At 36.0% G+C, this 12,506-nt stretch overlaps 1 pseudogene; it reads left to right on the forward strand.

The window, feature by feature from the left end:
* Window positions 1–3,335: 3,335 nt before the first annotated feature.
* Window positions 3,336–3,962, forward strand: LOC136124839 (ubiquitin domain-containing protein 2 pseudogene; annotated as a pseudogene).
* The last annotated feature ends 8,544 nt before the right edge of the window (window positions 3,963–12,506 follow it).

Raw genomic sequence — 12,506 nt, forward strand, 5'->3', positions numbered from 1 at the left:
ATCCAATGTTTAAGACATTCTGAATCTTCCCTTTTCTGTCCATCTCTACAACTACCATCTGAGTGCCAGTCATTATTATCTCTTAACCTGTACTCATGCAATTGCTTTTTTATTGGTTTCCCTGTGTGCATTCTTGATTTTCATAATCCATCTTCATAGAGCTACCAGAACAATTTTTTAAAAAGGAAAATTAGGCCGTGTTAATCACTTAATTAAAATGCTTCAATGGCACTCTTTTGCACTTTGGACGAAATCCATATTCTTTACCAAGACCTTTAAGCCTCTCCCTCCAGGACAGTCTTAGTCTTGTAACACTTATTACTATCTGAAATTAATCTGTTAACGTCTTTACTTATTTATTGTCTGCCTCCTCCCTTTAGATTCAAAATTTTGATTACAGAACGCAAACAGAACTGCCTGTTTTGTTCCCTGCCATAACCTCAGCCATTAATAGGTGATTAATAAATTCTTATCGATTGGATCTTTCATACTCTATGAAAGTTCTCTGAACGCCCAGTCTTCTTGGCAGAAGTAACTTCTTCCACATCTGTGCTCAAATAACACTTTGAACACATCAGTATTATGGTCCTCATGTGTTGAAAAGCTTATCTCCTTACTAGCGTGTGAACTTTACATGAGTATAAATCATGACATTTCCTTCTTTGAATTCCTAGGGTCTTACTCACTACCTGGTAAGGAGTAGGTAGACAAATGAGTGTTTACTGAATAAATGAATGAATGAATTCATGCTAATGAATGGTCACAGAGACTTGAAAGATCATTTTCTAAAATTACTTTCCTCAACAGACAAGAAAAACAATATGAATATAACCCTCGGCTCTGGAAAAACAACTAAAACTGTGACAGCTAAAACAAGTTTATAGTTAAATATGCCATGTCTCTGCCAAAGAACTCCTACCAATGGATAGGACAAAAGAGAGGAAGAAAAGGACTTCTGGATTAAAGGTGTAGTTTGTTCTCCTCTGAATTTGCTGACCAATTTTAGTGCTGCAGCAACGGCTCCAGAAACAAACCAATTTCTGGCAGCCACATGGCCCACATAATCTTTGGAATTTTTAGAAATGCTTATCATTAAGGGAATCTCTCCTTGCTTCGTGGTAAGGGTTCATTTGAAATCTACTATATTGATGGCTAAGGGCACAGGTATTACCCCTGTCCTCAGGATTCTTACCAACAGTTCCCTTAAACTGGCTCAACCAAAGCCCAATCTGTTGCCAGAGAACAATGTCCCTTCGTCTGCCCTTGCAGCCACCAGGGCTTGTGGGAAACCGGAAGCTTGCATATAGGTATTAGTCATGGATCTAGTCCCCGTATTCAGCAAACACTTTTCTAGAAAATCCAGTGCCAAAAAATTCTTAAAATAAAACTGTACATGCTTCATTGATTCACTTCACGTGAAGTGTTTAAATGCTTCTATTGTATTTATTATTGTTCAGTAGCTCACGTAATATTATTTGAAGTTGATGAAGACTTTCCATTAGCCACTTAGGGCCTTTAGTTTTGCGCTAAGAGATAGTGAAAAGGGCTCAACATAATTTTTCGGCAGCAAAATAGAAGATAGTGACTAACCAGTACCTTAGCAAAAACCTTTTGTTATTTTCAAAAGACTTTTGGGTGCTTGCTTTTTTTTTTTTGCAGCACGCGGGCCTCTCACTGTTGTGGCCTCTCCTGTTGCAGAGCACAGGCTCCGGACGCGCAGGCTCAGTGGCCATGGCTCACGGGCCCAGCCGCTCCACGGCATGTGGGATCTTCCCCGACCAGGGCACGAACCCGTGTCCCCTGCATCGGCAGGCGGACCCTCAACCACTGAGCCACCAGGGAAGCCCACCTGCTTAGTTTTGTGTTGATTTCTTTTTTTAAATAAATAGATTTGTATATAACCCTCTTTTGTGAATGCATGTGGTGCTCTGGAGTACCCAGAGACCAGGTGGTAAAGCTATGTTCCTTACCTTTTTAATTCTTGGCACACTTGAAAATCTCGACATTCTCCCAAGGCTCCTCGCATGTTCTGCTCCTTATCTCCTTCTGACAAATGGGTGGGTACGCTGGTGGGGGTGTGGGGCTGACAAAAACATATGCTTGATTAGCAGAGAAAAATGAAGAGCAGTGTTTAAAAGAGGAGGAAAGTAGGATGGAAGAGAGGATAAAAGGAGAAATGGGAATAAAAAGAAAACTGGAGAATAATGGTGAAAAAAAATGAAGAATAAAATTGGAAGAAGGGCACCAGGGACTGATTGCTCTTATTAATCTCAGTACCTCCAACCTATCCCAGCCACCTCAGCAGTCTGTTCCATGGCAACTGGCCAGCTCTCTGAAACTTTTCTGGTCCCTAATGGATCCTTGGGCCATTTTCCATTACTCACTTGTTCATTGCTTACACTTTGCAGATGTGCAAGTGTGAGGCTGAATATATTAGTTTTCTATTGCTGCTCTAACAAATTACCCTAAATTTAAGGGCTTAAGCAATACAAACTTATTATCTTCTGTAAGTCTGACATGGATCTCACAGGGCTAAAATGAAGATGTCAGCAGTTCCTTTAGGAAGACTTTTGGGGAGTGTTCATTTCCTTGATCATTTTGGTTGTTGGCAGACTTCAAAATGACATGGAAGGCCTTACAGAGTAGTAAGCTTCCTGTTACTGAAATCATTCAAGCCGAGGCTTATAAAAGATGGTTCTGAAGGATTTTTGTACTGGGTTGGAAGTTGTACCTTATGATTTCTAAGGTCCCTTCCAACTAAACACTGTACAATCTAGGCAAAAAACTCTTAATAGCAGTTTAAATCCTGATCTGCTGCCCTGTGTGTGAAAAGAAAAAAAAACTGATTTGCTTATGTGGCTAGGATTTTCTATTGGGAAATGGATACTTTAATGTATTCATTTTTTCCCCTATTATGTGCCTAGTGGCGGTGTATGTTGAGGATATAATAATGAACAGAGATGGGACTCATCTATATCAACAAGGTAAGTGTGAAAGAGCTATAATACAGAATGGTGTGTTTATATATTTCTATATTCCAGATTAGTGTGGATCCTGTTATTATGAATGAAAAAATTAGTAATTAGAAGAACATAAAATATGACACCTAATTTAAAAACAGCAACTTAGGGGCGGGGACCGATGGGGCCTGGCGGACGGGCTGCAACGGGGCTGGACTCACCTGGACGTGGGTGTGCTGGGCTGCGAGGGGGTGAAGGGGGAGTTGCGACCCGCCCGGGATGGGCCAGCCCTAGTCTGGCAGGGCCGAGCCAGAGGCGAGGGCAGCACGGGGGCCAGGCCTGCCGGGCGGGCGGCCCTGGGACTGAGTTGCTTTAGGTCGTGACCAGCCTTTGAAAAAGGAGAAACCCAAATGGAAAAGCGATTATCCCATGACAGACAGACAACTGCTCAGCAAGAGAGACGAATTTTGGGATACTGCATCAGCTTTTGAAGGCTGTAAAGAGATTTGGGATGCCTTGAAGGCTGCAGCACATGCTTTTGAAAGCAACGATCATGACCTGGCACAGGCAATCACTGATGGTGCGAACATAACGTTACCACATGGTGCGCTTACAGAGGGCTATGATGAACTGGGGAATAGGCATCAGCTTCCGGTCTATTGCGTGGCACCACCAATCAACATGATAGAGGTAAAGAGCAACATAGAGACTCCGGATATTCCTGAGCCAGCACCCAATTCTGGGTATGAATCTCAGCTCCGTCTGCGCCATTCCACGAGCAAGGACTCAACCCTGTGGTCCACGGCACAGACACACGGTACCACATGAAGAGGCGGCTACATGCAAGCAGAAGGAGTAGTACCGGGCAGTCAGCGCTAGTTCTTTTCTGGCAGATCTCTCACTGACAAAATGAAGCTGGAAGACATGAAGATCGTAAAGGCCTATGTTGTACAGGTTATAATGAGCCAAGCTTTGCAAAACCCAACAGCAGTTGAGAACTGAACTGGTCCTGCTGGCTGTCCCCAGATCCCTCCTGCTCCTTTTTACCGTTATCATTCCCTACTCTATGGTGTGAAATTTACTTTCACTGCTCTGAATTCCATACGAATGGATTTAGGAGGAATTACCAGTGAAAAATTCCATCTGTGATGGAGACCAACAAAAATAATTAATAAAACGTAAAGAGCCAGCCGTTGAGACTCATGTAATTACAGTTTCTAATTCGAGAGGCAGTGAAGAAATAGATAACCATTTATTTTAAAATACCCAACAACTATGTAATGGCTGTAAATGATTTGGACTGTAAATAGAACACTGCATTCATGAAGAACCAAGCACCTGTAAATACAGAATTCTTAAAAAATACATCAAATTTCTGGAAATCATCAGTAACACTTATAAAACTTGAGCTTTTTAAAATGGAAACTGAAAGGAGCAGTACTTGAGGTTCACTTCTTTTCTGGTCTTAATTCCTTGCTCAATTAATATTTAGCCATAAAGGAGTAGAGACCAGCAAATTGTGTTTCAGTATTGCTTTCCCTATCCCCATATGTTGAGCTCCTTATTTACATTCACACTAAATTTTGGTGCCTTCCAGCACGTTGGTGGCAGGCACCTTTCTGGAACACTGGGCAATAATTGAGTCAGTGCATTCAGATCTCTGACTTTCAACTGATACTTGGTTGAAAAGTCTATTTTCCTCTTGCTGCATAGGTTATTTTGAAATGTCTATATAATGAAGCTGTTTCATATCCAGGCTTAGAAGGTCACTACTATGTAATACCTTCACTGATCTACCTACTCTGTGTAGAACTTTTCAGAGCTAACTGTACCCTCAAATGCATGGATACTAGGCCAGGAATGCACAGAATCAAGTACGGCTGTTCCCACTGTAGGATAATAAAGTAATTATCTCTTCTCCCCCAGTTTGCAGGAAGGAAAACCCATTCTATCTGTGCCTGGGAGAATTGTGGCTACCTTCAATCTTTTAGAAAAAATTTCAACTTATAATTTGCTAGTGTGAAATATTTACTGACATCATTTAAACATCGGCAGTGAGACCAAATGATGATATGTTGCTTTAAACTTTAGTGCTTTCCATAGTTCACTGTTACCTACAGTTGTGATGGATGAGAATTTTCCTCTCTCATCTTTCCTAGCAAAGAGGCAAATTAAGAAGCATCTGCAGATTTTATCAGAGGACTGAAAAGTTTGGTGAGATAACCTGATTCTTCTGTACTAGGACTGGAATAAAGCTGCCAAGGATTATTTTTAATTTGGAGCCTTTTCAAAGCTGGTTCCATAAGTGAGAAGGGGGCTACCACATGACCTCTGAACCCCTGAGAATCCATGAGATGGAAAAGTAGAGGCAAGAAGGCATTTACGTTGTTCTCAAATGAGAAATAATCAAACCTCCACACCTACTTTGGATGTGAAGCACCATTATTAATTTTGATGGCAACATGAAACTGCTATTTAGTTTAAATGTAATGTTTAAAATAGTATTACATTTCGTATAGCCTGATTACACATATCTATAATTGTAACGTATCATGTTTCTGAGAGCTTTAACTACTTCTCTTTTTTATGCAATCATTTTAAAGACTGTGGCTACATTTAATTTAGGTTTACTGACAATTGAATCTAAATTCAAGAGGCAACAGCAGCATTAATTCCAAAGGAGTATTTTTATACATGGAGCTCCGGAGGTATGCGAGGGTATTTCAATATAACGCCCCGTCATCAAAATGTTTCCTTATTGTGTGCCACACTGAACAGCAACATCTCTCAAAGGTGTCAACTGGAGGAAAAAAAGTGTTCAAATCTATTTTTCTTAAGTAAATTTGGTGATATAATAAAAAAAATAAAAATAGCAGTGTAATATGTTAAATAGAGTCTAGAAGATGAGGTAGAAAACTATACTCAGTCAGGTACTAATGACAAAATACAGAACAAATCATTTAATTTTATTACAAATTTCCAATTTATAACCAAAATATACAACCACTACATTTAAAATCAGTTTATACACTCACAGTTAAAGTGCTAAGTAAAAACATTTACAAAAACTGACATCAGTCTACTGTAAACAAAATAAATCTACCAGAGCAGAGTGCAAAGCACATCCAGCTAATGTGAAAGTACATTTCATGCTCTAATCAAGCGCACTTGTCCTATACAGAGCTCAACAGTAACTTCTCCACTCATTTGGAAATGAATGAACGATTTTGAATACATAAAAAAGAAACATGAAGAACTAATGCCACAAAATACAAGTCTTTATTAGCATAAAGTTTCTAACTAGATGTCTATACGATAAAGCAAGATTAAGATTTTAGAATCAATTTTAGAATCACCTCATCAGCTTAATTCAGATTAGAGTTTGAAAACTAAATTGCTAAGTGCCACCTGTTTAAGAATACTAGTTTTTGAAAATAATGAAAAAAAAATATCCTTTCTACCTTTATATCTCTTGAAAAAAGAGAAGATGGTGGTCATTGTTGATAATGGTAAAATGAGGCAAGACTTTTTTTTAAAACAAGAATGGACAGTGCCCATCTGTAAATTTAATAGCAAGGAGCAGAGCTGGAACGCAGGCCTACCTGAAGGTAGGGCAGACAGAGCCTGAAACACAGCCTTAGAAGAGCGTGGGTGAAGGATATCTAGGATGTTCCAGACACAGCCTTCGAACTGAAAAACATGAGATCAGTAAGGCCCCGACTTCATATGACGCATAAAAAAGAAATGACTAGCTCCTTTCTTCAAGGTCACTGAACATATACAGCACTTTCAGTCATCACATGGGTTCAGGGCAAGAGGAGCAGATTCCCAAGTCAGGTCATTTAAATGATATCTCTTGTCTCAAAATAGTTCCACCAACACTAAATTATTTCCACTTTTAAAGCTTAATATTCTACTAACAGAGAGTAATTTGTGCTAACAACAATGTATTTGTTTGTTTTTAAGAGAGGTGAAAGGGCTATAGTCACTAACACTTTATTACAAACCAAGCCCCCTAGATTAATACTGGAGTGCACTAGGTCAGCTCTTGTTGGCTATCTGTTACCCTTATTATTCACAAAAATATTATTTATATGAGGAGATGTAGTATGACTTTGGAACAAAATTGGGGATTTCCTGTGTAGGAGCTTCTTAATTTTACATGCTTTTTTATACTCATATATTTTAATTCTTACAACCTGAAACATATGCATAAAGAAAATCTTTAAACGGCACTTTAAGGCAAATTTGTTGACTGACTACATAACATAATAGTATTCATTATTTTAGAACGCCTATCAAGAAGACACAATTCTGTAGCTGGCAAAATTTGAGTCCATATTAGATATTGGGTGGGGAGGGGAGTTATTTTGCCTCTAAATGATATTTAGATGTATGACAATGTTTCAATAATGAAAGCTTAAAAACTACACACAGATTTAACGAAAGGCGTACGTAACTTATGTATTCCCGAAAGATATTTGCTTCAATTACTGAAGTCATTTTGATTAAACATCTTTGAAAACTGGGCAATTTAAAAGCAAAACAAAGCAGAATTTTCTTGATAGACCTACGGTTATCTGTAGTTTGAGTCTCTTTCATAAAGCTTGGTAGGTTGATGAAAAGAGTTGAAATGGGAAGTCATTACATCTGTTCTAAAGGATCTTTGTTTGGTTGTTTCTTGAATATATATTATGAAATTGTTAACATTTGATCAACAAAACCAGCAACTTCACATAGCTCAGAATATTATTATCCAACTATGACCACATGATATGAATCTCCTTGGGCTGATTCTCAGAAAGAACAGTCCATCTATGGAAGAGTTTTCTGCTGAGATGACTGTGATAACCTAACATATACAATACTGTACAACATCAAGAAAATAAGACAAAACAAAAAAAAGTCTCAAAAAAAAAAAAGCTCACATTAAATAAATGTGAGCTTCAGGTATCGTATATTACAGAAAGCGAAATAACTATTAACTATAATAAATTGTAGACATATATACTTACATAAATAATATCCCCAATTCACTAACAGATTAAAATATAGCAAAGTTGGTATTTTCCTAATTTAAAAAGTTTAAATTAGAAGAGACAGTTTCCATAGCTCTTTCAAATAAAAATAAGACAATTTAATAGCTTTTGAGTGTCAAATGAACTTTTCTTTTTGGGACTGGGAGTAAGGGACTGTGGTGTTGCTGTCTTTATCATGCCAAAGTAAATTTCTAAACTGCATCACTCCTTCACATATGCAATACATTTAAACTGCAATGAAAAAATAAAACTCTCGAAAACAGAATTTGGCATTTCTGAAAATAAAAGCATAAAAGTTGTTTGAAGTTGGTATTAAAGATCTGTGAAATGGGATAATTTTAGAGAAACTAACTTTTTAAAAAGATGAATGATAAAGAACTCAGATTTACTATGATAATTCACAAGCTAAGGTAAAAATAGCACCTGATGACAAGAGTTTCCAGACTAATATTTTCAAATTAGAGTCCTTTTCATGATTAAAAAAATAATTTCAAGTTCACATATAAAGAAAACATAATATTTTCAAGTACACAAACACCTCAGCTCAGTGTAAAGAACTACTGTGCTGATCTTGTCTCAGAAATATAGAATTATTTCATATTAAATCTTTCTGCCAACAAGAGTAGTTCAAAGAAAAATTATCTGAGGCAGGACTAAGGAAGGGAGACAGGGAAGACATAAACTTCCTTTTCAAAACTGGGGGAGGGGATAAGTAGGTAGAGAAATAGAAAAATAGTGGATGGATAAATATAAATTAAATCACACTAGGATTATCTGTTTTATCTTATAGAATATCCCATTATCAAAACCCAGAAAATACTCAATGAAATGTTTAGACCTCAGACTCAAGCTTAACAAATGTAATATCAAAACATGAAGAGACAGAGAACTGAAAATAAAGTGGTTGTTTTTAACAGGCATTTAAAATAACATTGTAATACAGGCATGTCTGGATGAGAGAAGCTGGGCATCTAATTTAATTTCTGGAAGTCAGGAGAGTTGTCTGATCCACTGAAAGACAAGGAATCAAGTACAGCCAAAGAAATCACACCAGAAACCAGTACACCTTCCTATATCAACTTTCCGTTATTCTTCTCTACCCATCAGACACAAACCCAATACCTAGACTGTAAATCTATAGACCAAGGGTTCAAGAGATTGATATGAGCTAATGAAGACAATCAGAAGAAAGACAATGATCTTTAAAAGTAACAGGAACCTCCTTGGCCTGGTTCTCAGAGAACGTAATTAAATCTACAAGAGAACTCTGCTGAGAGATGGAACTAATGGAATCTTCACATTTTACTAAAGAAGGAGGCTTTAGAGAAACATCTTCTGCAGAGCTGGAAAAAAATAACACACCACATTTATCTCTAACAATATTTTAAAGCAGGACATTCACTTGCCCATGGCAATCTTGCAACTATATTTATGCAATGAATCTAAGAATACAGCTTAAGAATTATTGAACAGAAAAATTTCAATCCATTCCTCTTAAATTCCTTTTATATTTTATAATCATTTTAATGTCAGTAAAACCTAATAGCTTTTTAAATTAGCTATATGGGCCAGTGCTATCACTGCTTTGTTTACTAATTTTACCGTGAATACATTTTGTTAAAAGTTTAGCCTAAATAGCTACATTCATATTTAAGAGAACAAAGACCACAGAATTTTACATGTTACTTTTTTCTGTACGTCAATTTTAGGGTGCTTATGCTGGTTCTTTAGGAGATTTTTCCCTTGGGAGAAAAAAAGGTCATGTCAATTATTTGTAACCTTTCTTTTACTTTTATTATCTGTAATGTAATTTTCCTCCTGTAAAATTACTTAAAATCAGGAATTTCCTGGCGGTCCAGTGGTTAGGACTTGGTGCTTTCACTGCCATGGCCCGGGTTCAATCCCTGATCGAGGAACTAAGATCCCACAAGCCGTGCAGTGTGGCCGAAAAACATAAAATAAAATAAAATAACTTAAAATCATGAATGGGAAACAAAATTAGCAACGTATCTGAATCCTATTAATTTGAGTATAACTTGCATTAACAGTACAGGCTGATCTAGTAAATATAGTTCATGGGAAGAATAACAAGAATACAAGTAAGCCTAGATAATGATTATAAAATAGTCAAGGGATAACCAAATCAGAAACAGGTGGAATTTGAGACACTTCTGATCTAATCCCCTTGTTCCTTTCATTTACAGATGAGAAAACTGAGGTCCTAAGAGGCAAAATTCCAAAGTTACACAGCTCATTGAAAACAGAGGCAACACTAGAGATCAGGTCTTCTGACACAAAGTTTTGTGGTATTTAAAAATAACATAATGCATTTTTACTAAGCATTAAAAAAATCTGCCAATTTAGAAAAAAGAAATGATTAAGCTCTAAAGTTTTTTCTTTTATGTCAGTAAGCATGTCGACACAGGTAAAGAAATACTTGCAAGTTAGCAATACAAACAAGCTGACTTATATCACAAAAACCCCAGGGCAATAACAACAACAACAATAATAATAATGCTGTAGTTCACCCTACTTCAGGAAATATGATAAAATAACAAGCTTGAAAAATAGCACTGTCTTATAAATACTAATGTTACTAGCGAATGGTAATTACCAAAATAAGGGAACACTGAATTTTCAAAACCCAAATTACTACAAGGTAAAAAACTTGTTTCTCTTGATCAGGGAAAAGTGGACAGTGGCCGATAAAATGAGAAAAAAATTATGAACAATGCTACCATACCAATGAAAATGTCCAAGAAAGGACATAATAGATTTTCTGAGAAAAGTGATTATTAAAAAAAAAAGTACTCTGAAGGAAACCAACCTTCAATACATTTAAATAGACTGAATGACTCTCACTTATAGGAATAATGCTGTACTGGTATGGGATTTGACTAAAATATAAGTGAAAATTTACCTTCTTTTATCTTTATGGCAACAAAATTTTACTTTCTAATTAGAGATCACAGAATAAGAAAGATGCTTATTAACTTATTATATTAAATCTTTATAAATCAACCAAATAGGAATGTCTGCAAAGATGGTTGGTTCTGGATAGACCTTAACATTTTCTTTCTCAGAATACTTTGGATCCTAAGAGAAAATTATAACCCAATATCCATTTGGCTGTTAAAGAAATATAGAATTTACATTAGAAAAAAACCCAGGAGACTAATTATAGTCAGATGGAAGGTAAAGGTTGCTTAGTCTTCCTACTCCTTTCTCAAAACTCATATAATTGGAACAAACAAGAAGGGAAGAGAACTAAAATATTAAGAGATGTCAACATAATTTTTTCATATAAAATAGATTAAAATGATACAAGAATAATGTATAAAATCATACAGCTACCAAGAAACATAGCTGAATTAAATGTAAACATTTTTTCTTATTTTAATCAGTTGTAAAAAAGGCATAAAAGAAGTTTAAAAGAACCATGAGTTCCTTTGTAAATCTAGGGTCTATAAAAATGCTCTTTTGCGTGCTTATGTATGGAAAAGAATGGAGAAATCCTTACTTTATGCAGGTTTAAAAATTATATATGCAAATATACAAACAAGATAATATTATCACTTAAAATGTAAAGTTTTGCTACGATGAAAACCAACCAGTTACAGTAATCACATTTTAAAAATTATTCTTAATTGGAAAGAACTGGGCACATGAAAGTCCTCAAAGAAAGAAAAATAAGGCTTACACTTCTCTTTATATTTTTCTTATAAATTTCATTGAAACCAAGCTAATGTAGTTATATCATTCTGTATCAAAGAAAACATAATGGAGATCCCCAAATTTCTGATGAAAGTGACCTACAAATTCAGCCATGTAAAATTTGAAAGCATATTCTGGTATAACATATAATAAAGAACCAATACAATCTAAGGGCATAGCCATTCTTGAAAAAGAACCTAATTTTTAAAGGATTAATTGGATTGCTGATTTAAAGGTTATACCAAATGAATACTGGTCTAATTGCCTATTCTGTTGTTACTGCTGAATACCACTGAAGACCATTATCCTTGCTTTCTGTAACCCCAAAATTCTAACAAAAACAAATACTATCAGTAGGGGAACTTACAGGTTAAAGAGCACTATAATTCCTGTTATCTCATTTGATCCTCACGCTGTCCAGTGAGGTAGGTTTCGGGGCCCCAAATTACCTTATCCGTATTTTACATCAAAGAAACTGAGACCAAGAGAAATTAAATGAGCTGTCTAGTTTACATCATAATTATGGGTCTTTTGATTCCAAGTATGATAATATGTAAATATACCTTTGGCATGTCAAAAGCAATATAAATATCATCATAGTGAAATTTTGCTATATTAATGTTTTCTAAGCTCAAGCCAATGATCCACTACTTTATCAAAAAACTTTAAGTAGTTCCTTTTATTTCATGGGGATATAGCCTAAACCAATACGGTTACAACTTCAGTTACTGCCAGCTATTATCACAAAGAAACTAATGAGGTAGGTTAAAATGTAGTAAATTTTTCTAATTTG

The sequence above is a fragment of the Phocoena phocoena genome, chromosome 6 (assembly GCF_963924675.1).
Source record: "Phocoena phocoena chromosome 6, mPhoPho1.1, whole genome shotgun sequence".
Lineage (NCBI taxonomy): Eukaryota > Metazoa > Chordata > Mammalia > Artiodactyla > Phocoenidae > Phocoena > Phocoena phocoena.